The sequence below is a fragment of the Bison bison genome, unplaced genomic scaffold, assembly GCF_000754665.1.
Source record: "Bison bison bison isolate TAMUID 2011002044 unplaced genomic scaffold, Bison_UMD1.0 scf7180017864452, whole genome shotgun sequence".
Taxonomy (NCBI): Eukaryota; Metazoa; Chordata; class Mammalia; order Artiodactyla; family Bovidae; genus Bison; species Bison bison.
Window position 1 is genome coordinate 1,070,799 of NW_011495014.1, and position 24,079 is coordinate 1,094,877.

At 38.7% G+C, this 24,079-nt stretch overlaps 1 pseudogene; it reads left to right on the forward strand.

The window, feature by feature from the left end:
• The first annotated feature begins 10,443 nt into the window (after positions 1-10,443).
• Positions 10,444-11,331, forward strand: LOC105002363 (annotated as a pseudogene).
• Positions 11,332-24,079: the final 12,748 nt, after the last annotated feature.

Below are 24,079 nucleotides of genomic sequence, written 5' to 3' on the forward strand. Positions count from 1 at the left end.
ACAGATGCTCTGTTCTGGAGCTTTTTATGTTCTCTTTTCACTTAGCCTCAAATTTTACTAATTATAAATTTGTTTGACATAAGGGATGTTATCTTTTAAAATGCAAATACTGTGGTATTGGCCTTAAGGATTGTCAGTTACAAACACATCATTGTGAATCAGTTTGAGTTTAGTCTCTCTCCCAGTTTCTAATGGATACTAGCTTCCTGACGAGGAAAAGAATGACAGAGGAAGCTAGGACATTTGGAAACACAATGATTTTACTGAGTGTGGACATCCTGGGTGGGCACCAGAGTGTGTAGATTTAAGGCAATATAACAGGGCTCAGCCTGGAGAGATGGGAATGGTAAAGCCACATTTACATATTAATGTTTAGTTTCTGTGATGATCTTTTCAAAATCCCTCCAAGAAAAGTTTGTTTAGATCAATGACCTCCTCCCTTAAATCAATAAATTCTGTAGGGCAAGTAGAACCTACTTCCCAAAATAAACCCAGCAGGAACTTGTTTAACCGAGTAAATGGGAACAGGAATGGGCATTTGGTTTCCTGGAGCTCTCACTGTGTCTCTTGCCAAGAGGCTAAAAATGCTTATCAGATTTGCTTCATCTAGAAAGAATGGCTCTATGTTTCCCTTGCAGCTCTCTACAGGCTGGTCCAGCTGATTAGCACTCCAGATTTCACTGCCCAACATTGTGGCACTTCCATCATTTATTTGGCCGCCATGAATAACATCAATATTACAGCCTACACAAACATCACTTTATGGCTATTTTATGACTGTTAGATTGTTGATGGTCAAGCTGTTTTCAGAGTCAACACATCATCCCTTAGTGTCCAGAGGTCTCAGATCCAATCAAAGGCCTGAACCAAACCAACTTTGGAATAATGGTGAGGGCTGTGTGGGGCTGGTATGAGCAGTGGTGCATTGAACTCAAGCTTAAGTTTGTGGCCATTAAAGTTATTCATATTCTCAGGCTGCAGAAGTTTAATCAAATCATTTTCCTCCCACCTTTCTGGGATACCAAATGATCCTTTGTAGCACAATTTGAGATTTGAGAAAACAAAGGAAAGGATGAGAAAGCTATTGACTCTTACGGCACTGTGTCCCTGTGAGCTAAATGGAGCTATGTCTACAGAAAAGCTAAAAATCCCTCTACAGACTCTTTTGGATTAAAAGTCTTCTACAATAAATAATAATAATAGCTACCATTTACTGCATGGGCACTCCTTGTCAAACACTGTATATGTAACATCATATTTAATCCTCATACTAGCCTGAATGATGGGTGTTATCTTTTGTTCTACAGATGAAACAAATATCTCATTGGGTATCTGCCCAGGCTCCCAAAATATGAAAGGGTCAGAATCAGAGCACAAATCAGTTGCCTGAGCTAACACACATGTGCTTATTTACTTTATTATACTGTCCCCAAAGAGGAAGCATGAAGGGCATGTGGGTCTCCTGGCTCTGTCTGTAGAGAGAATATTTCAAGATATTTGTTTTACATCAGAAATTTTCCCCCTTAGAGCATGGTGTCAGGTTTTAGACTGAGAATTCCCCTGTCTCTGTCATCTTATCAATATCTGAAACCAACAGAGTGGTTGTGGGCTTCACTTTTTCCTCCCACCCAGGTAACCAGCTGCCCACAGGAAGCACACTTTTTTTTTTTTTTTTTTTTGCTGCTCAGTGCCGTAAGCAGCACATGGAGAGAGCTGCAGGTTATACCTGGAGAGTGAAATCACCAAGATGGCAACCTAAGTCATTCCCAACTCTGCTTCCCCTCGCAAAAACAGCAAGTCTTCATGAACAAGACTGCATTAAGGGAACCCTAGAACAGGGGTGTGAGGCAGAAGTACCTTCCTGTACCACCAAGACCAAGACAAACCATATTAGAAGGATAAGAACAGTCACACAGTACTGCACCGCCTCCCCCTCAGGTCAGCACAGCACCCTGCTGAGAGGTCTTTCCCGAGTCTCTGGTTCCTCCAATGGGAAAAGAGATCCCATGGGTTTCAAACAGCTACCCCAGCGCTGAGGGGCACTTTGTGGGATTGCATGGAGCATCACTGGGATCTGACTACAATAGAGAAGTGGGAAGGAACTCCCAAAAACCAGTCCACGATCTTGGCAGATGGAGCTCATTACCACCCAGAAACTTTGATCCCCTGCAGACCCAAGTTGATAGTCCACTCTGACCAGGGAACCCACTGGGGTGCACATTTCCCTGCCTTTGATCCTCATATAAGTTTTGCCAGTCTTCTAGTTTGGTTTGCCTACAACCATGAAAAAAGCTGAGTCATAGCCCAATGCACTGGGGATAGTGTAGCCTGACCTCATCTGGCCAGAGGGCCTGGTGACAGCACCTAGAAGCTGTGTAGTCCAGGACTGTTCTAGCTGAGAGGTGAGCGGGAGCTGACTGCCCACAGAGCAAAGTCAACATGGGGGTCTTGGAAGCTCCTCTGATATGCCCATGCAGAAGATTCATTCAGTTAAGGCCGAGGGTAGCTCAACCCCTTCCAACCAGAAAGCCTACTTGGAAAAAATTGGAGAAACCTGAAATAGCCCCTCTCTCTTCCACCAGACTAGGAAATGAAGACCCAGCAGCCCGACCTGCTGTGGAAGGTGTTTCCTAGTCTGATCTGTCAAGAAGGGTTGGTGACAACACCTGAAAGCTGCATAATTCATCAGTGTTTGAGTTAAGGAACTGGCAGCATGGCCGATAGTGCAGACTGAAGCTAGTGACCCTTTTTGGCCATGGAACTTGGGGCATGGATTGGCTTAAGAAAACAAAGACTTTTACCAGTCTCAGATTTGCTCTTCTGATGCTACAGGGCAGGGAAACAAATTCATAGCCATGCTCCTTGCTGTTTCCACTCATTGCCTTTAGCCTGCCTGGCCAAGACCTAACTAGAACATGTGGGGAAGCTGTGGGAAAGCAGTGTAGACCATACAACAGCCCTGCCCACACTGACACTTGAACAGAGAGCACTGTTTATGGCTTTCCCTATCTACAGACTAAACCAAGAGGCACATCTGACAAGGTATTCAGTGCACACTCCTGCCTAATATGAATCTCCAACAATAAATATTACAGACTCTGGGGCCCATCTTACTGCCCTGCCATAGCAGGAAAGCCAAGGTATAGCCCCATCTACTAATGAGTATGAATATAAATACAGGAGTTAGCCCTAACCACCTAGAAAGCCTGACTAGAGAATTCAGGTAACCATGGAGCCCATCCTATAGTAGAGAACCAAGTTACCAGTACTCAACCAAACAGAGTGCCTATCTCTGATCGAAGAGCTTTAAAAGTTGCTTTATTCGGGGTGGGGGTGGGGACACACACACACACAAAAAATGGTAGGTCCCACCTACCCAAGAATATTACCAGCAAACACACCCACAAACCCAAACTGAGCTGACTAGTGAAAATCTGTCTCTGCCAAAGCAAACCTGTAGTATCTAAGTACTCAAATGTGCAGATGTGGACATAAGAATTCAAGGGTCACAAAAGAATCAGGTAAACATGACACCAAAGGAAACAAATAAAGCACCAGTAACTAATGCTAAAGAAATGGAGATTTATGCACTTTCAACGAATTCAGAATAATCCTCTTAAGCTTAGCAAACTACAGAAAGATTCAGACAGTTTAGCAAAATAAGAAAAATAAGGCAAGAAGAAACCAAAGAAGTTGGACAAAGAAGTAGAAACCAGTGGGGGGCGGGGGGGGACAGAAACCATAGAGATGAAAAGTACAGTAATAAACTCAAGAATTCAATAAAGGGTTTCAAAAGCAGACTTGAAAATGCAGAAGAATTGGTGAGATGGAGGATAAGGTATCTGAAATTATCCTATCAGATGAACAAAAAGAAAAATAAGAAAGAATGATGAAAACTTAAGGAACATCTAGGACACAATTCTTTTAAAATATTCATATTATGGGATTTCCAGAAGCAGAAAATCTAAAAGGACAGAAAGTATATATAAAGTGATAATAGCTGAAAACTTCCCAAACCTAGAACCAGAAGCTAGAAGCATCTACCTGCATGAGGTAGGGCCTCGTAACAACTGGGCTGGCAGACAGTGACACCTCCCAGACCACCCACAGCAGTCAACCTGCCACAACAGACTGACCCATGTAGTCCACACAAGGCATATCCCAAGGGCATATAGCTCTGGTGACCAGAGAGTGTGCTGCTGGTACCAATAGGATGTCTCCTACAAAAGGCCACTTCTCCAAGGTCAGGAAATGTAAAGCTACCAGATACATAGAAATAAAAACAGCCAGTTAGGTAAAATGAGATAATAGAGGAACATGTTTCAAATGAAGAAACAAGATAAAATCCCAGAAGAACAACTAAGTGAAGTACATATAGGCAATCTACTCAATAATTCAAGGTAATGACTGTAAAAAAATCAAAGTACTTGGGAGAAGAATGGATGAACAGAATGAGAAGTTTTTAAAGAATTAGAAAATATAAAGAAGAGCAAGGCAGAAATGAATAATAACTGAAATGAGAAATACACTAGAATGAATCCACAGTAGATGAAAAAATACAGAGGAATGGATCAGTGAGCTGGAAGAAAGAGAAATGGAAATCACTGAAGCTGAACAAAAAAGAAAAAAAGAAAGAAATGAGGACCGCTTAAGAGACCTTTAGGACAACATCAGGCATAGCAACACCTACCTGTAGGGGCTTGGAAGGAAAAAAGAGAGGGACAGAAAATACATCGAAGACATACTATCTGCAGACTTCCCTAACCTGGGAGAGGAAACAGGCATCTAAGTCTAGAAAGCACACAGAGTCCCAGACAGAATCAACCCAAAGAGGACCATACAAAGACACGGTGTCCAAAACTGTCAAGATTTAAAGGCAATGTGAAGAGCAGCAAGGGAAAAGCAACAAGTTCATGTACAAGGGAACTCTGAAAAGGCTGTCAGTTGACTTGTCATCACAAGCTCTGTAGTTCAGAAGGCAGTGGCATGATATAAAGTAATGAAAAGGAAAACCTATAGCAAAGAAAACTCTACCCAGTAACCCATTTAGATTGAAGGAGAAATCAAAGTTTGACAGACAAGTGTTCATCACCACCAAATAAGATTTATAAGAAATATTAAAGGGACTTCTCTAAGCAAGAAAGAAAAGGACACAACTAGAAACATGAAAATAACAAAGGAAAAAGCCCATTGCTACAGGCAGATATACAGTTGCTGCTGCTAAGTCGCTTCAGTCGTGTCCAACTCTGTGCAACCCCATAGACGGCAGCCCACCAGGCTCCCCCATCCCTGGGATTCTCCAGGCAAGAACACTGGAGTGGGTTGCCAAGATATACAGTCAAAGGTTATAGATTAACCACTTACAAAGCTAGTAGGACGGCTGAGACAAAAGCAGTAAAGTCATTTACACATCTGCAATAGATAGTTAAGGGATACACAAGACAGGAAGATGCTGGATTTCCCTGGTTAGAACTCTGCATATTCACTGCTGGCACCTGGGCTCAATACCTGGTCAGGAAACTCAGATCCCACAAGCCACACACAGTATGGCCAAAAAAAAAGACAAAAATATGTAAAATGTGATGTCAAAAATAATCATGGAGGGTGGGGAGTAAAAATGTGGGGATGTTAAAAGATCTTTGAAATTGAGAGATATGCAACTTAAAATAATTGTGTATGTAAACCTCATGACATTCATAAATCAAAACTCGTAAAACACAATAAAGATAAAGGATTCCAAACACAGCAATAGAGATAGCTATCAAATCAGAAGAGAAGAGAATAAAAGAAGGGACAAGAAAGAACCCCTAGACTGACAAAATGGCAATAAGTATCAATACATATCAAGAATTACTAAATGGACTAAATGCTTCAAACAAAGAAAGAGTGACTGGGTACAAGGACAAAACCTATATTTATGCTACCTATAAGAGACTCATATCAGATCTAAAAACATACAGACTGAAAGCAATGGGATGCAAAAAGGTATTTCATGCAAATAGAAATCAAAAGAAAGCTGGGGTAGCAATACTATCAGGCAAAACATTTTAAAACAGACTGTAATAAGGGACTAAGAAGGACATTACATAATAATCAAAGGATCAATACAATAAGATACAACAGTTACAAGTATATATGTAGGCAATATAGGAGCACCTAAATACCCTGGGTGGCTCAGTGGTAAAGAATCTGCCTGCCAAGCAGAAGACACAGGTTCAATCCCTGCAGTGGAAGATTGCCTGGAGAAGGAAATGGCAACCTATTTTGGTGTTCTTGCCTGGAAATTCCATGGACAGAGGAGTCTGGCAGGCTATGGTTGCAAAAAGAGTTGGACATGATTTAGAGACTAAAGAACAACAAATACATAAAATATTAACAGATGTAAAGGGAGAAACTGGCAGTAACACAATAATTGTAGGGGACTTTACCACCCCACTTGCAATGCACAGATCATTCAGGCAAAAAGTGGAAAAAAGAAATCAAGGAAACACTGGCATTAAATGACACATTTGAGCGAGTGGATTTAATAATTCTAAATAGACCATTCCGACCAAAAGAAGCAGAATACAGTTTTTCAATTACACATGGAACATTTTCCAGGATAGAGAACAAGCTAGGCCACAAAAACAACTTAGGAAATTTTAAAAAGCTGAAATTATATAAAAGCATCTTTCTGACCACAACGCTATGAACAGGAAAAAAATTGCAAAAATAAACAAGTGGAGGCTAAACTACATGCTACAAAACAACCAATGGAGCACTGAAGAAATCAAAGGAAAAAAATTTTTTTAAATCAGATCAGATCAGTCGCTCAGTTGTGTCCGACTCTTTGCGACCCCATGAATCGCAGCACGCCAGGCCTCCCTGTCCATCACCAACTCGAGTTCACCCAGACTCACGTCCATCGAGTCAGTGATGCCATCCAGCCATCTCATCCTCTGTTGTCCCCTTCTCCTCCTGCCCCCAATCCCTTCCAGCATCAGGGTCTTTTCCAATGAATCAACTCTTCGCATGAGGTGGCCAAAGTACTGGAGTTTCAGCTTTAGCATCATTCCTTCCAAAGCTGGGGACAAATGAAAATGAAAACAACAATCCAAAATCTGTGGGACACAGATGAAAAAGTAGTTCTAAGAGGCAAGTTTATAGCGATACAAGCCTATCTTAGGAAATAAAAAAAAAAATTCAAACAACCTAAACTTACATCTAAAGGAACTAGGAAAAGAACAGGCAAAACCCGAAGTTAGTAAAAGGAAAAAAAATATCATAAAGATTAAAGTGGAAATAAATGAAATAGAGACTAAAAAATCCATAAAAAAGATCAGTGAAACTAAGAGTTGGTTCTTTGGTTCCCTAAAGAACTAAAAACAGAGCTACCATGCTGCTGCTGCTGCTATGGAGAAGGCAATGGCACCCCACTCCAGTACTCTTGCCTGGAAAATCCCATGGACGGAGGAGCCTGGTAGGCTGCAGTCCATGGGGTCGCTAGGAGTCGGACACGACTGAGCGACTTCACTTTCACTTTTCACTTTCACGCATTGGAGAAGGAAATGGCAACCCATTCCAGTGTTCTTGCCTGGAGAATCCCAGGGACGGCTACCATATGATCCCGCAATTCCACTTCTTGGGGTTATATCTGGAGAAAAACATAGTTTGTAAGGATACATGCACTTCAGTGTTCATTGTAGCACTATTTACAATAGCCAAGACATGGAAGCAGCCTAAATTTCCATCGACAGAGGAATGGATAAAGAAGATGTGGTACATATATACAATGCAGTATTACTCAGCCATTAAAAACAAATGAAATAATGCCATCTTCAGCAACACGGAAGGACCTGGAGAACATCATACTAAGTGGAGTAAGTTACACAGAGAAAGACAAATAGCATATGATATCACTTATATGCAGAACCTTAAAAAAATGATACAAATTCACTTATTTATAGAACAGAAACAGACTCATAGACTTAAAAAACAGACATGATTATCGGAGGGGAAGGGTGAAGAGGAGGGAAGATTGGGAGTTTGGGATTGACATGTATACACTGCTATATTTAAAACAGATAACCAGCAAGGATCTACTGCATAGCACAGGGAAGTCTGCTCAATAAAACAACCTAAATGAGAAGAGAATTTGATAAAGAACAGAAGCATGTATGTGCATCACTGAATCACTTTGCTGTACACCTGAAACACATTGTTAATCTACACTCCAATGTAAAGTTTTTAAATTAATAAAATAAAAATTAAGAGTTGGTTCTTTGAAAAACTAAACAAAAGTGATAAACCTTTCACCAGACTCATCAAGAAAAACAGGCTGCTACTGCTACCAAGTTGCTTCAGTCGTGTCCGACTCTGTGCGACCCCATAGACAGCATCTCACCAGGCTCCCCCGTCCCTGGGATTCTCCAGGCAAGAACACTGGAGTGGGTTGCCATTTCCTCCTCCAATGCATGAAAGTGAAAAGTGAAACTGAAGTCACTCAGTCATGTCCGACTCTTCGTGACCCCATGGACTGCAGCTTACCAAGCTCCTCTGTCCATGGGATTTTCCAGGCAAGAGTACTGGAGTGGGGTGCCACTGCCTTCTCCAAAGAAAAACAGGGAGGGGCCCCAAATCAATAAAATCAGAAATGAAAGAGAAGAAGTTACAACTGACACCACAGAAATACAAAGGATCACAGGAGATTATTGTGAACAACTATATGTCAATATCCTGTGAAATGCCAGGCTGGATGAATCACAAGCTGGAATCAAAATTGCTGGGAGAAATATCAACCACCTCAGACATGCAGATGATACCACTTTAAAGGCAGAAAGTGAAGAGGAATGAAAGAGCCTCTTGATGAAAGTTAAAAAGGAGAGTGAAAAAGCTGACTTAAAACTCAACATTCAAAAAATGAAGATCATGGCATCTGGTGCTATCACTTTATGACAAATAGAGGGGGAAAAAGTGGAAACAGTGTCAGATCTCACTTTCTTGGGCTCCAAAATCAATGTGGACGGTGACTGCAGCCATGAAATTAAAAGATACTTGCTCTTTGGAAGAACAGTTATGACAAACCTAGACAGTGTATTAAAAAGCAGAGACATCACTTTGCCAATAAAGGTCTTTATAGTCAAAGCTATGGTTTTTCCAGTAGTCATGTATGGATGTGAGAGTTTGGTCCATAAAGGAGGCTGAATGCTGAAGAACTGATGCTTTCAAACTGTGGTGCAGGAAAAGACTCTTGAGAGTCCCTTAGACAGCAAGCAGATCAAACCAGTCAACCCTAAAGGAAATCAACCCTTCCAATTCATTGGAAGGACTGATGCTGAAGCTCCAATACTTTGGCTACCTGATGCAAAGAACTGGCTCGTTGGAAGACCCTGATGATGGGAAAGATTGAGGGCAAGAGGAGAAGGGGATGAAAGAGGATAAGATAGTTGGATGGCATCACTGACTCAAGAGACATGAGTTTGAGCAAACTCAGGGAGAGAGTGAGGGACAGGGAAGTCTGGTGTGCAGCAGTTCATGGGGTTGCAAAGAGTCAGACACCACTAAGTGACTAATAACAACAACATATGTCAATAAAATGGACAATCTAGAAGAAATAGATTCCTAGAAATGTACAATCTTCCAGGACTAAACCAGAAAGAAATAGAAAAACACGAATTGATCAACTATCAGCATTAAAACCAACTCATTAAAAAAAAAAAAAGGCAAAGCAAACAAAAACTCCCAACAAAAGTCCAGGATTGGATGGCTTCACAGATGTATTCTATCAAACATTTAGAGACGAGTTAACACCTATCCTTCTCAAACTATTACAAAAAAAATTTCAGAGGAAGGAGGAAGACTTACAGACTTTTTCTATGAAGCTTGCATCACCCTGATACCAAAAGCATAGATATCAAAAAAAAAGAAAATTACTGTCTGATATCACTGATGAACACAGATGCAAAAATCCTCAAAAAATTAACAACTGAATCCAGCAATGCATTAGGGTGATCATAAAATATGATCAAAGGGGATTTATCCCAGGGGTGCAAGAATGGCACAATATCTACAACTCATGTGATACACACTGCATAAAAAATTGAACAAAATACTAGCCAGAGCATCCAGAGCCCCATAGGAACTGAACTGGCAACTAGCAGCAAATCCACAGAGAAGGAAATGGCACCCCACTCCAGTACTCTTGCCTGGAAAATCCCATGGATGGAGGAGCCTGGTAGGCTACAGTCCATGGGGTCGAGAAGAGTCAGACATGACTGAGCGACTTCACTTTCACTTTTCACTTTAATGCATTAGAGAAGGAAATGGCAACCCACTCTAGTACTCTTGCCTGGAGAATCCCAGGGACAGGGGAGCCTGGGGGGGCTGCCGTCTATAGGGTCACAGAGTCGGACACGACTGAAGCAACTTAGCAGCAGCAGCAGCAAATCCACTCTAGTGGCTAAGATGGATCTTACACTCAATGCTATAGAGTATTGTCTGTTTGTGCTATACATATATCCTGCCACATAGCCAGAAGATGACATCTTCTGACAAGTTATTAGCCTCCCGATTATAACAAATCTCAGGATGTATAACTTTTATTCCTTCTTTGCAACACTGAGTTATTATGTTGTCTATGATCTTTCCTTAATTAAAGACAATTTTTAAAGAATCAAGTCTATTGATAGATTATGCATTCTGTCCAGCCAATGCCATGGATCAGCATCCCCATATTTCCTCCTTTCCTGCTAGAGGTGACAGGTTACAGCAAATTGTATAATGGCATAGGAGAGTTTCCATATAGTTGGTTTCAACTCATTGCTGGTATCTATTTTTCTCTTTTTCACTGACATGCTGATCTACTGGATTCACAGAGGCTTTCATCAGAGACTTGTATATATAAGCGCTTACACAAACCTCATCACATCTGGCAGGTTCTGACTTCATTTGTAAATCATGCTTTTCACCTTCTGGATGACGTCCTTCAGAGTCTGCCTTACCATAGATATCCTTTTATCTTTCCTTTAAACATAGTAATTTATTTAGGTTCATATATCCTGGTCAATATTTATAGTTTCCATTCATGATGGTGATATTCACATTCCTTAAATCTTAAGGCCTTAATTATTAATGGCTCAACTCATCATACAGACTACCACATGCTCGTTGACTATAGTTATGGACAGTATTTCACATTGTGGGATAGAATTGGGGGCTTGTTAAAAAATCCCTCCTCCTTTGAAGGCAATGGACCACTCAGTTACGTGAGGATGACAAGAAAGCAAAAGTCATGTAGGAAATGCTTGTAAAAATGAAAAGTTGTTCAATATAGAGTTCATAAAGACTGAGTAGATGACTGCCCAGTTGTTAAATACTTTTGATAAAGAAAGATAATCTACATATGTTCAGCCAAGAGGCATAACAATTGAACAGTATTATTTGAAATTCAGTACTGTTGGTACAGCTGAGGAATGATCACAATGATAGGTCAAGGGAATGTGATGTGAACACCAAGATTAACTTGATGGACAGCACTTTTGATATGTTTCAAAGCTATAATTATACAATGTTCTATAAAAGGAAATAACTGCCAAATATTTAGGTCTATCACTGAAGATTAATTTTGAAATCTTATTTTCCTTCCTTTTTCTCCATTTTTCTCCACTTCCTCTGTAAAAGAAGATTTAACAAATACCTTCATAAAGAAATGTCATGTGTTGTAACAAATGTAAGGAAAATAAGGTTTGCAAAGTCATTCTATAAGCTATTTATGTAAAATCAATAAAAGCTGATTATGAATGTTAAAAATTGAATAAAATAATCTCATCTGAACAGATGCAGAAAAAGCTTTTGACAAAATTTAACATTCACTTATGATTAGCTCTTTATATTAACTCTGTGAAGTGGTAACACACCTCAACACAATAAAATCCATATATGATAAGCCCACAGCTAACACACTCTACAATAAAAAGCTGAAAGCATTTCCTCTAAGATCAGGAACAAGACAAGAATGTCCCCTCTCCCCACTTTTATTCAACACAGTATTGGAAATCTTATCCACAGCAATCAGATAAGAAAAACAGGAAAGAAAGAAGTAAAATTGTCACTGTTTTCAGATGACATGATAGTACACACAGAAAATCCTAAAGACATCACTGAAAAACAACTAGAATTCAATGAATTCGGTAAGGCTGCATGATATGAAATTAATATACAGAAATCTGCTGCATTTCTATACACTGATAATGAATTGTCAGAAGTTTTTTTTTTTAAAGTCTCATTTATCATATAAAAAAGAATAGGATACCTAGGAATAAGTCTAATTAGGGAGATAAAAGTACTTGTACTTGGAAAACTATGAGACATTGTGAAAAAAACTGAAGATGACAGAAACAGATGGAAAGATATATAATGTTCATTAACTGGGAGAAATAATATTATTAAAATGTCTATTTCCCAAAGCAATCTACATATTCAATGAAATTCCTACCAAAATACCAAACATGTTTAACCTAATTAGAATAATTCTAAAATTTGAATGTAAACACAACAGACCCCGAATAGCCAAAACAATCTTGAGAAAAGAACAGAGCTGGAGGTATCATGTTCCCTGGCTTCAGACTATAACAAAGCTACAGTAATCAAAACAGTATCAGTTCAGTTCAGTTGCATCTGACTCTTTGTGACCCCATGGACTACAGCATCCCAGGCTTCCCTGTCCATCACCAACTCCCGGAGCTTGCTCAAACTCATGTCCATTGGGTCTGTGATGCCATCCAACCATCTCACCCTCTGTCCCCTTCTCCTCCCGCCTTTAATCTTTCCCAGCATCAGGGTCTTCTCCAGTGAGTCAGTTCTTCACATGAGGTGGCCAAAGTACTGGAGTTTCAGCTTCAGCATCAGTCCTTCCAATGAACACCCAGGACTGATCTCCTTTAGGATGGACTGGTTGGATCTCCTTGCAGTCCAAGGGACTCTCAAGAGTCTTCTCCAACACCACAGTTCAAAAGCATCAACTCTTCGGCGCTCAGCTTTCTTTATAGTCCAACTCTCACACCCATACATGACCACTGGAAAAACCATAGTCTCGACTATGGACCTTTGCCGGCAAAGTATAGTGCTGGCACAAAAACACACAAATAGATCAAAAGGAAAAGAATAGAGAATCCAGAAGTAAACTCACACACTTATGGTTAACTAATCTATAACAAAGGAGGCAAGAATTTACAATTGGGAAAAGGCAATCTTTTCAATAAGTAGTGCTGAGAAAACTGAACAACTATAGGTAAAAGAATGGAATTAGAATGTTTCCTCACATCATATACAAAAACGAACGCAAAATGAATTCAAGTCCAAAAGGTAAGACCAGAAACCATAACATTCCTTGAAGAAAATATAAGAATACTCTTTGATATAAATCATAGTAATATTCATTTGCTTCCTAACACAAAAGAAAACAAAAGCAAAAGCAAACAAAGAGGATCTAATTAAAGTGGCAAAGGAAACTATTAACAAAATGAAAAGACAACCTGTAGAATGAGGGAAAATATTTGTAAATGATGACCACAAAGGGGTTAATATCTAAAATATATAAAGAGCTCATACACAACTAAATATTAAAAAAGCAAACAATTCAACCAAAAATGGGCAAAAAACCCGAACATTTTTCCAAACATACTGATTGCTAATAGGAACATGAAAAAGATACTTAACATCACTAATCAGAATAATGCAAATCAGAATCACAATGAAATACCTCCACACCTGTCTGAATGGCTATCATCAAAAAGGACCACAAAAAACAAGTGCTGATGAGGATGTGGAGAAAAGAGAACCCTTGTCTACTGGAAATTGGTGCATCCATCGTCAAAAAGGATAAGGAATAAACTACCCACTCCAGTATTCTTGGGCTTCCCTTGTGGCTCAGCTTGTAAAGAGTCCACCTGCAATGAGGGAGACCTGGGTTCGATCCCTGGGTTGGGAATATCCCGTGGAGAAGGGAAAGGCTACCCACTCCAGTATTCTGGCCAGGAGAATTCCGTGCACTGTATAGTCCATGGAGTTGCAAAGAGTCGGACACGACTGAGCAACTTTCACTTCTTCACTTGTCAAAAACAGTATAGGGGTTCCTCAGCAAACAAAAAATAGTACTAAATAATCCAACAATTCCACTTACGGAAACATAAAAAGTTTAGCATAAAAATCACTAGCTATGATAAATAGCAAAAGTTAGAGTCTATAATATAGTAATGGTAGTGTACAATAAAATTAAACACTAAAAGTGTAGTGAAGTCGCTCAGTCATATCCGACTCTTTGCAACCCCATGGACTGTAGCCTACCAGGCTCCTCTGTCCATGGGATTTTCCGGGCAATAGTACTGGAGTGGATTGCCATTTCCTTCTCCAGGGGATCTTTCCAACCCAGGGATTGAACCCGGGTCTCCTGCATTGTAGACAGATGTTTTACCGTCTGAGCCACCTAAAACTAAAAAAGCCTTCTTAGTTACATGTAATGTAAAAATATGCAAATTTTAACAACAATAATCTAAAATGTGAGGGGTAGGAGAAGAAAAAGTGTAAAGTTTAGGACTTCAACTGAAATGAAGTTGTTATCAATTTAAAATCAAGCGTTATAATTTTAAGATATTTTAGGTAATCTTCATGGCAATGATAAAGTAAAGACCTGTAACAACTGAACAAAAGAACAAGAAAAAGAAGTCAAAGAATACTGATGCCAAAAGACATCAAAATATGCAAAATGATGGCAGGATAAGAAACAAGGAACAAGGGATCTACAAAACAATCAGAAAACAATAACAAAATGGCAATAGTAAATTCTTGCCTATCAATAGTTACTAACATATGAAATTCTCCAATCAAAAGACACAGAATGGGGCCTCCCTAGTGGTCTAGTGGTTAAAAATCCATCTGTCAATGCAGGGGACATGGGTTTGATCACTGTCCTAGGAAGATCCCACACGCCATGAAGCAACTGAGCCTGTGCATCGCAACTACTGAGGCCCCTGCCTAGAGCTGGTGCTCTGCAGCAAGAGAAGCCACGGCAACGAGAAGGCCATACCTGCAACAAAGAGCAGCCCTGCTCCACACCCTTCCCTCCCCGATTCCCTTACCACAACTAGAGAAAGCCCATGCAGCAACAAAGACCCACCCAAATAAAAAAAAATAAATAAATCTTAAAAAAAAAAAAGACAGAATGGCTAAATAGATAGGAAAACAAGATCCAAAAATATACTACCTTATAGAGAGTCCCTTTACCATAAAGACATAAACAGAGAGAAGGGATGGAGAAAGACATTTCAAGCAAATGGTAATATCCCACTGTCTACAAATAAGGCAGGGGGAGCTATACTTACATCAGACAAAATGAACTTTAAAAACAGTTTTTCTTAAAAAAGGCCATTATATATTACATAATAAAAAAGGTAAATAACAACATCATGTTATAGCAATTGTAAATATCTGTGCACCCAAAAAAGCACCTAAATGCATAAAACAAAACTAATAAAGCTAAAAGGAGAAATAAACATGAATACAATAACAGTTTGTGATTTTAATACTCTACTGTCAACAATGGATAGATCATTCAGAAAGATAATAAACTGAATTTAAACATTACACACCAACCTAGACAGCATATTAAAAAGCAGAGACATTACTTTGCCAACAAAGGTCCATCTATTCAAAGCTATGGTTTTTCCAGTAGTCATGTATGGATGTGACAGTTGGACTCTAAAGAAAGCTGAGCACTGAAGAATTGATGCTTTTGAACTGTGGTGTTGGAGAAGACTCTTGAGAGTCCCTTGAACTGCAAGGAGATCTAACCAGTCCATCCTAAACAAAATCATTCCTGAATATTCATTGGAAGGACTGATGCTGAAGCTGAAATGCCAATATTTGGCCACCTGATGTGAAGAACTGATTCATTTGAAAAGACCTTGATGCTGGGAAAGATTGAAGGCGGGAGGAGATGACAGAGGATGAGATGGTTGGATGGCATCACAGACTCAATGGACAGGAGTAAGCTCTAGGAGTTGGTGATGGATAGGGAAGCCTGGCGTGCTGTAGTCCATGGGGTCGCAAAGAGTCAGACACGACTAAGCGACTGAACTGAACTGATCAAATAATATAACAGACATATATAGAACATTCTAGTCAACAACAGCAGAATTCATATTCTTAAGTGCAAATGGAACTGTTTTTTAGGACAGCCCAAATGTTAGGCCATGAAACAATTCTTCAAGCAAACTGAAATCATAACAAGAGGTAAACTGGAAAAGGTTCATATATGCATAGAAATTAAACACTTTACTGAACAACCAACAGATTGAAGAGGAAATTAAAGACAGTAAAGTTTTGAGACAAATTAAAATGGAAACACAGCATACCTGACCTTATGCGATGCAGAAACAACAGTTATAAGAGCAAAGTTTGTAGCAATAAACACCTACACTAAAAAGCAGGAATGATCCCAACAACCTAATTCTATTCCTTAGGAACTAGAAAAATAAGGTGACCTCAAGTTAGCAGAAGGAAGGAAATAAAGATTAAAGCAGAAATTAAGGAAATAGAGAACAGAAGAATAGAAAACACTAAGCAAACTTAAAGTTGGTTCTTTGAAAAGAAATAAAACCGACAAACTCTAAGGTAAACTAACCAAGGAAAAGGAGAGAAGACCTAAATCAAAATTGTAAATGAAAAAGAAGACATCACAACTGATATAAACAGAAATAAAAAGAATCGTAAGATGCTACTGTAAACAACTATATGCTAACAAACTGGATAATCTAGAAGAAATGGAAAAAATCTTAGAAAACATACAACCTACCATGACTAAATCAGGAATAGAAAATTGAACAGACCAATTACTAGGAAGGATATTGAATCAGTAATCAAAAACCTCCCAGTGAAGAAAAACCCAGGACCAGACTGCTTCACTGGTGAATTTTACCAAACATTTAGAGAATAATTAAGATAAAATTATTCTCAAACTCTTCCAAAATATTGAAGAGGGAAGACTTCCAAACTCACTTTACAAGGCCAGCATTCTCCTGATAATCAGATATCCTGATATCTGATTGACATCAAAGTCAGATAAGGACACTACAATAAAACTATGCCCAATAGTTGCAAGAAGTCTCAATAAAATACTAGCAAAACCAAATTTAGCAGTACATTAAAAGAATCATTCACCTTGATCAAGTGGAATTTATCCTGGGATGAAAGGATTGCTCAACATATGCAAATCAATGTGATACATTACATTAATAAAATGGAAGAAAAGAATCATATGATAATCTCAATAGATACAGAAAAGCATTTGACAAAACTTAACATCTGTTCATGATAAAAAAACACCTAACAAATTAGGTCTAGAAGGAACATATCTCAATATAATAAAAGACCACAAATGACAAGCCCACAGCCAACATTATACTCAATGGTGAAAAGTTTAAAGCTTTTCTTCTAAAATCAGGAACAGGACAAGTGTGCCCACTCTCATCACACCTAATCAATATAGAACTGTTAAGTCTTTGCTAGAGCAATTGGGAGAGAAAAATGAAGGTATCAGAATTGGGAAGGAAGAAGTCGTACTGTCTCTATTTGCAGATGACATGATTTTATACATAGAAAATCCTACAAATTTCACCAAAAACCTGTTAGAACTCATCAGTGAATTTGGTAATGTTGCAGGGTACAAAATTAACATGCAAAAATCAGTAGCATTTCTACACACTAACAATTTTATGAAAAATATGTCAATTCCATTTATAATAGCATTAAAAATGATAAAATACTTAGGAATAAATTTAACCAAAGAGGTAAAAAATTTACTCTGAAAATTACATTTTTATTGATGAAAGAAATAGGAGACACAAATAAATGGAAAGGTATTTATGTTCATGGACTGGAAGATTAATATTGTTGAAATGTCAGTACTACCAAAAGCCATCTATAGATTCAATGCAATCCCTGGAGCTTGGGATTAAAATATACACACTACTATATACAAACAAAATAGATAACCAAAAAGGACCTATGGTATAGCACAGGGAACCACACTTAATATCTTATAATAAACTGTAATGGAAAATAATCTAAATATATTTATATCACATATAAATAAAAATTATATATATCTATATGTGTGTTCATACATACAAACACACCTGAATCACTTTGCTGTATATCTAAACCTAACAAAACATTGTAAATTAACTATATTTCAATAAAAATTGAGAAATAAGATTTTAATGACACTTTTACAGAAACACAAAAAACACTTCTAAAATTAGTATCTTAAAGTATTCTAAAAATATCACCAAAAACCCTGAATAGCCAAAATAATAAAGAAGAACAAAGAAGGAGGTATCACACTTCCTAATTTCAAGCTCTACTATAAAGCTACAGCTTTATAAAGTAGATCAGATCAGATCAGTTGCTCAGTCATGTCCAACTCTTTGCGACCCCATGAATCGCAGCACGCCAGGCCTTCCTGTCCATCACCAACTCCCGGAGTTCACTCAGACTCATGTCCGTTGAGTCAGTGATGCCATCCAGCCATCTCATCCTCTGTCATCCCCTTCTCCTCCTGCCCCCAATCCCTCCCAGCATCAGAGTCTTTTCCAATGAGTCAACTCTTCGCATGAGGTGGCCAAAGTACTAGAGTTTCAGCTTTAGCATCATTCCTTCCAAAGAAATCCCAGGGCTGATCTCCTTTCGAATGGACTGGTTGGATCTCCTTGCAGTCCAAGGGACTCTCAAGAGTCTTCTCCAACACCACAGTTCAAAAGCATCAATTCTTCGGCGCTCAGCCTTCTTCACAGTCCAACTCTCACATCCATACATGACCACAGGAAAAACCATAGCCTTGACTAGACGAACCTTTGTTGGCAAAGTAATGTCTCTGCTTTTAAATATGCTATCTAGGTTGGTCATAACCTTCCTTCCAAGGAGTAAGCGTCTTTTAATTTCATGGCTGCAGTCACCATCTGCAGTGATTTTGGAGCCCAGGAAAATAAAGTCTGACACTGTTTCCACTGTTTCCCCATCTATTAAAGCTTTAATTAAAGGAGTGTGGTAAGGGCATTAAAAAAACACGAAGAATCCAGTGGAGCAGAATCCAGCACATACCTAATAAATAGGCACAGAAGGAACATATCTCAACATAATAAAAGCCATAAATGACAAGCACCTGGCCAACATCATAAATCATACAAGGTCAAGTAATATTTGACAATGTTGAAGCTGAAATTCCAATACTTTGGCCACCTGATGCGAAGAACTGACTCACTAGAAAAGACCTGATGCTGGGAAAGATTGAAGGCAGGAGAAGAAGGGGATAACAGAGGATGAGATGGTTGGATGGCATCACCAACTCAATGGACATGAGTTTGAGTGAACTCCGGGAGTTGGTGATGGACAGGGAGGCCTGGCGTGCTGCAGTACATGGCGTCGCAAAGAGTCAGACACGACTGAGCAACTGAACTGAATATTTGACAACGGAGCCAAGAATACTCAATGGAAAACAGAAAATCTATTCAATAAATGCTGGTGAGCAAAGAGGATAGAAAATGAAAGTGAAGTCTCTCAGTCACATCTGCCTCTTTGCGACCCCATGGACTGTAGCCTACTAGGTTCCTCTGTCCATGCAATTTCCAGGCAAGAATACTGGAGTGAGTTGCTATTTCCTTCTCCAGGGGATCTTCCCGACCCAGGGATTGAACCCGGGTATCCCTCATTGTAGGCAGATGCTTTACTGTCTGAGCCACCAGGGAAGTCCCAAAGAGGATATTCACATGTAAAGGAAGCAAATTTGACCCCTATCTTATACCACTCACAAAAATTAACTCAAAATGGGTGAAATACTTAAATCCATTAAGTACTAAGTAGTAAGAACTGAAACCATGAAACTTCTAGGAGAAAACATAGCAAAAAAAGCTTCATGATATGAGTCTTCTTAATATGTTTTTTTGAAATCATACCCAAAGTACAAGCAACAAAAGCAATAATAAACATGTGGGACTACATCAACTAAAAGGCTTCTGCATAGCAAAAGAAACTATCAACAACATGAAAAGAAAGTCTATGGAATAGCAAAATATTTGCAAACCATGTATCTATTATTTATAAAATATAAAAAGAATTCATACAATTCAGTAGCAAAACATTGAGTAATCCAATTTTAAAATGTGCAAAAAAACTCAAAATATTTTTTTTTTTTTCAAATAACGTATACAAATGGCCATAGGCACATGAAGAGGTACTCAATATAACTAGTCATTAGAGAATTGCAAATTAAAACCACACTGAGATATCACTTTTTTTTAAATTAATTTCTTTTAATTGGAGGCTAATTACCGTATTGTAGTGGTTTGTGCCATACATTGACATGAATCAGCCATGGGTGTACATGTGTTTCCCATCCTGAGCCCCCCTCCCACCTCCCTCCCCATCCCATCCCTCAGGGTCATTCCAGTGCACCAGCCCTGAGCACCCTGTCTCATGCATCAACCTGGACTGGCGATCCGTTTCACATATGATAATATACATGTTTCAATGTTCTCTCAAATCACCCCATGATAATAATCATGATTATTTTGACACCTTTCTTTGATACGTCAAGAGTTGTTTTAAGTGTGTTCTCTGCAGCAGCCCCTTGCAGAGCCACCTGGCAGGAGGGCCAGTGCCATGGGCTTTAACACATAGCTTCTCACTTCCTATGGGGAAACAACTTTGACCTGCATGTCAGCTTTTTTGATGTGATAAAAACCAATACTCGTAAACATTTTACTAAGTGACTTTTTAATTCCAACTATATTAAAGACAATGTCCCTGCTTAAAAAAAAGAAAAAAAAAAAGATATCACTTCTTATAATGGTCTTTATCCAAAAGACAAGAAACAACAAATATTGGTATGGATGTGGAGAAAAGGGAACCCTGAGTGATATTGGTAGGATTTTAAATTGGAGCAGCCACTATGGAAAACAGTATAAAATTTCCTCAAAAAATTAAAAATAGAGCTATTATATGATCCAGCAATTTCACTTCTGGGAATATATCCAAAGAAAATGAGAACATTAAATCAGATATCTGTAGCCCCTAGGTTCATAACATTATTTACAGTGGCTAAGACATGAAAACAAGCTAATGTCCATCAACGGATTTGGATAAAGAGGATGTAGTATTATAGAAATACAATGGACTATTAGTCAGCCATTAAAAATGAACAGATTCTACCATTTGTAACAACACAGATGGACCTTGAAGGTATGTTAGTTGCTCAGTTGTGTTCTGCTCTTTGTGACCCCATGGACTGTAGCCTGCCAGGCTCCTCTGTCCATGGAATTCTCCAGGCAAGAATACTGGAGTGGGTAGCCACTCCCTTCTCCAGGGTATTGTCCTGCCCTAAGGATCAAACCAGAGTCTCCTGCATTGCAGGCAGATTCTTTACCATCTGAGCTACCAGGGAGTGAAATAAATCAGTAAAACAAACACTATATGAGTTCACTTATGGAATCTAAAAAACAAACATACCGAACTCATACAAAAAGATCAGAGATCAGGCTGGTTATTAGAGCGGGTGGTGATGGGGTGAGGAGAAGGGGTAAGTGGGAAGAAATTGATTAAACTGTACAAACTTCCAGTTATAAGTAAGTACTAGGAATGTAAGCTACATGATACAGTTAACACTACTGTATGATATATAGGAAATTTGTTAAAAGAGCAGGTCCCAAGAGTTCTCATTACAAGGTGAATTTTTTTTCTTTTGGGATGTTCAGTCACTTCAGTCATGTCCGATTCTGGGTGACCCCATGGACTATAGCCCACCAGACTTCTCTATCCATGGGGATTCTCCAGGCAAGAAAACTGCAGTGGGTTGCCATGCCCTCCTCCAGGGGATCTTTCCAACCCAAGGACTGAACCCACATCTCATGTCTCCTGCATTGGCAGGTAGGTTCTTTACCAACTAGCGCCATCTGGGAAGCCCCTTTAGTATATCTATGAACTGATGAATGTTAACTTGATCTACTGTTATCATTTCAGAACCTATGTAAATCAAATCATGTTATACACTTTAAACGTTATACTGCAGTGCATGTCAATTATGTCCCAATAAAACTGCAAAAAATAGTTGAATGAATAAAAAAAAGTAGTGGATGTTTGATGGGAGACCAAAGGGTTCACATGAAAAAGAATTCACTGGGTTGTGTATTTTACTAATTTAAGAAGAGTACGAAACTTTGTTTGGAAATAAAAAATGTTACTCTTTGTCTAAGGTCTACAGTTTCCTGATCACAATTTTTGTCTCACTTTTCCATGAAGACATGATGTTCTTTTGACAATTTTCAGAGTTAACCTTTCTATTCTCATTTAGCAAAGCACCCTCACCATTCATCCTTCCAAGCTTTAAGGAATAAAAGGTCAAGCAGATGAGGCAAAGTCTCAGATTGTTTCCTTCACAAAATGAACCAAATGTTTTCTAAAGCAAGAACCCGGAGAGCCGTCATTAGTGGGTAGCACTGATATTGGAGATTAGGGGGCTCATATCTCTTTAAACATTTTCAAAATAGATTAATGTGAATGAACATTACAATTCTGTTGCCAAATGCCTTCAGGTGTGTGAAAATTAATAATTTAGGTAAAAATTGAGAAATCTCTCAGATAAACACTTCTCTTTGATTGAACACAGAGCAGATATAACAAATTACAGTGTGCTATAATTTGGAAGGGCTTCTTGAGAAGACACATGTGTTTAAAAATTAAGTATATGTTCAGCTTTAATGGTAAACTTTATAAGTACTCATGCCATTGAGTAGCACAGAAGGCAAGTTGAATTAGAAAGGCTATAAAATAAGACACGAACAAATGAAAATATAAAGAGTCAAAGTTCTCACTTTTTTTCTGTTCCCATAAAATGCCCTGGATCTGTTTGATTGTTTCTTGAAGAGTTTCTTTACTCCATATGCTTCTCTTGGTATTTTTTATGTGGTATAGTTGCCACAGGGTGCTTTCCTTTACTATTGAACCAGATATAAAAAACAATCCGTAATGAAAACCACAAAAGCCCACAACTCAGAAATGAAGCATATACACTTCCAAGTATATTAATTTTACTGAGAAGTTACCTAAGTACAATATTTCTCGACTTCAAATGGGCAAACTAACCCTCTGGTAGCGAAAGACTTTTCTCGAGTGAAAGCATTAAGCCTTTTGTCTGTGACAATCCTAAATGGAGAACACTGTTCACTTATTTTATTCCCACTATCCTAGCCTGGAACCAGGACTTTGTACATCTTGGTGGATATATACTTCTGCTATTACAACGTGTACAGCCAATAATTATGTTTATAACAGTGCCTAAACTGAGTGCCAAGAACCGGTGATGCTTTAAAAGAAACTGATATAGTGAACTTTAGGAAATACAGAATACCTAGCCAGAAAATCTCTCCATTTAACTAAAAGGAACATTAACGTTTAGGATTTTCAGTTCTGACTAAAAGAGTAGGAGAATAAAAAATTCTAAACTGGAAATGCTCTACCATAAACCTGCTTTTCTGTTAAAGATATTTTGCTAGAATCATGCATAAAGGGAATCGAAGCTAGACATCTACTTTTTCCTCCACAATCTCAATTACCAATAGAAAACCAAAGCAAACTTTGGAAACGATATAAATTATTCACATAGTAATTGAGTTTTTCCAAGTCAATTATGGGCTAAACTAAACAAGCAGACACCCAACAAACATTTGTCCATTCCTCCTTTTATTTGCCAACAGTGAAGACTCAAACTAAGCTCTTTTAAAAATGTTTTCCCTATTTCTGGCTCTGAGAAAAACAGATACATTATAATATCTGAGAGCTTACATTCAGGAGAACATTTCAACAGAAGCCACGAATGTGAGAAATTCTACGCTCCAGTCACGTCTGTTTGCATATGGAGAAAGCAGGGCCCAGAGAGATGAAGTTCTTGGCCTGTACCGCACACAGCTTGGTAGTGGCAGAGCCAAGACAAGAACTTAAATAGCTTTACCTCCAGGCTCACGATCTTCCCATGGTGTCATGCTGCCACAGATGC